The following is a 2,346-nucleotide window of genomic DNA, read 5'->3' as shown; positions in this document are numbered from 1 at the left end:
CTAAGAATTCCGGCTCGAAGGTATGACCTCCAAGAAGAAGTATTGCGCAGACTGCAAAAGTATGGAGAACAAGGAGCGGGTGGTGGAGTCAGGAAGCGAGACCTGAGAGAGAACACAACACTTGCGACTTACCTAGGTTAGTACGCGTCACGTTCACAAAAAAAATATATTATATAAACTATTAACAAAAATTACAATTAATATACCGCACCGAATTTACCGAGAGAATTAGCCGAGTCGTAAATTACTAAGTGTCCGCAAGCAACGGTAATGAATTAGACAAAGACAAGCAATCTTTATCGTATGAACACACTTTATTCGCGATGAGCAATCGGAAAAAGCGCCGCGGTCGCGAGAGAGGAGGCTTATATACGCCTGTAATTCTAGAATATTCGAGTACATTTGCTGTCGTTCTATTGTGATATTAAGGGGTGAAGGAACGTTTACTGTAATTATTTACTTGTTTTTCTCTCCTCTCTGCGCGACAGCGGTGTTACAATTTAGACTGTTTTAAGCGCTTATTTTCGAAGGCGCGGAGTATCCGTATACTCTCGCGGCCGAGCGCTAATTAAATATAATTTAAAATACATACGCATGTTAGACCACGATATTAATTAATAAATTATATGCATGCTGCATGAGGCATGATCGAGATGCATGAATATTTAACGCTTTCTTGTCCGCGGGTTATTACCGTTCGAATCTCGAACACTGCTCGTTCAAGTAGTTTGTTACAATCCTGGCGTTGTTTGGTCAAGCACCGTCTTGTTGAAAGAACATTTTATTTCTTTCAAATAGTGGCACTTCTTCTAAAAAATCGGGCAGATTTTCTTTCAAAAGTTCCGCGATACCATAGGGTACGCCTATTTAGCAGGCTAGAGTCTCGTTCGTTATCGAAATTAACCAGACAAATCGCTCCACCAACTAAGAACGGCCATGCACCACCACCCACCGAATCAAGAAAGAGCTATCAATCTGTCAATCCTTCCGGTGTCTGGGCCTGGTGAGGTTTCCCGTGTTGAGTCAAATTAAGCCGCAGGCTCCACTCCTGGTGGTGCCCTTCCGTCAATTCCTTTAAGTTTCAGCTTTGCAACCATATTTCCCCCGGAACCCAAAAGCTTTGGTTTCCCGGAAGCTGCCCGCCGAGTCATCGGAAGAACTTCGGCGGATCGCTAGCTGGCATCGTTTATGGTTAGAACTAGGGCGGTATCTGATCGCCTTCGAACCTCTAACTTTCGTACTTGATTAATGAAAACATTTTTGGCCAATGCTTTCGCTTCTGTCCGTCTTGCGACGATCCAAGAATTTCACCTCTAACGTCGCAATACGAATGCCCCATTTGTCCCTATTAATCATTACCTCGGGGTTCCGAAAACCAACAAAATAGAACCGAGGTCCTATTCCATTATTCCATGCACGCAGTATTCAGGCGAAGGTAGCCTGCTTTAAGCACTCTAATTTGTTCAAAGTAAACGTACCGGCCCGACTCGACACTCAGTAAAGTGCACCGCGACGGGATATTAGTTGGGCCGCCCCTCGCGAGGCTAAGCCCACCGGTAGGACGTCCCACATCACGCCAGTTAAACACCGCGAGCGGTGAACCGACGGTGTGCGACACAGATTCAACTACGAGCTTTTTAACCGCAACAACTTTAATATACGCTATTGGAGCTGGAATTACCGCGGCTGCTGGCACCAGACTTGCCCTCCAATGGATCCTCGTTAAAGGATTTAAAGTGTACTCATTCCGATTACGGGGCCTCGGATGAGTCCCGTATCGTTATTTTTCGTCACTACCTCCCCGTGCCGGGAGTGGGTAATTTGCGCGCCTGCTGCCTTCCTTGGATGTGGTAGCCGTTTCTCAGGCTCCCTCTCCGGAATCGAACCCTGATTCCCCGTTACCCGTTACAACCATGGTAGGCGCAGAACCTACCATCGACAGTTGATAAGGCAGACATTTGAAAGATGCGTCGCCGGTGCTAGGACCGTGCGATCAGCACAAAGTTATTCAGAGTCACCAAAATAAACGGTGGACGAACGGCGAGCCGCCCGCCACCGATTGGTTTTGATCTAATAAAAGCGTCCCTTCCATCACTGGTCGGGACTCTGTTTTGCATGTATTAGCTCTAGAATTACCACAGTTATCCAAGTAAATGTGGGTACAATCTAATGAACCATAACTGATTTAATGAGCCATTCGCGGTTTCACCTTAATTCGGCATGCACTGAGACATGCATGGCTTAATCTTTGAGACAAGCATATGACTACTGGCAGGATCAACCAGGGAGCTTCGTGTTCGGTTACTCGCAAGGGAGTAACTCGCGAGCGAGCCCGAAGACTCGTCG

At 46.5% G+C, this 2,346-nt stretch overlaps 1 pseudogene; it reads right to left on the bottom strand.

Moving 5' to 3' along the window:
• Nucleotides 1-1,105: 1,105 nt before the first annotated feature.
• On the bottom strand, nucleotides 1,106-2,285 carry LOC146722016 (small subunit ribosomal RNA; annotated as a pseudogene).
• Nucleotides 2,286-2,346: the final 61 nt, after the last annotated feature.

This window comes from Nylanderia fulva, unplaced genomic scaffold, assembly GCF_048542155.1.
Source record: "Nylanderia fulva isolate GAGA-0341 unplaced genomic scaffold, ASM4854215v1 Scaffold383, whole genome shotgun sequence".
In the NCBI taxonomy this organism is placed as follows: domain Eukaryota; kingdom Metazoa; phylum Arthropoda; class Insecta; order Hymenoptera; family Formicidae; genus Nylanderia; species Nylanderia fulva.
Note: the sequence above shows the minus strand (reverse complement) of the source record. Positions and strands in the feature narration are given on the sequence as shown.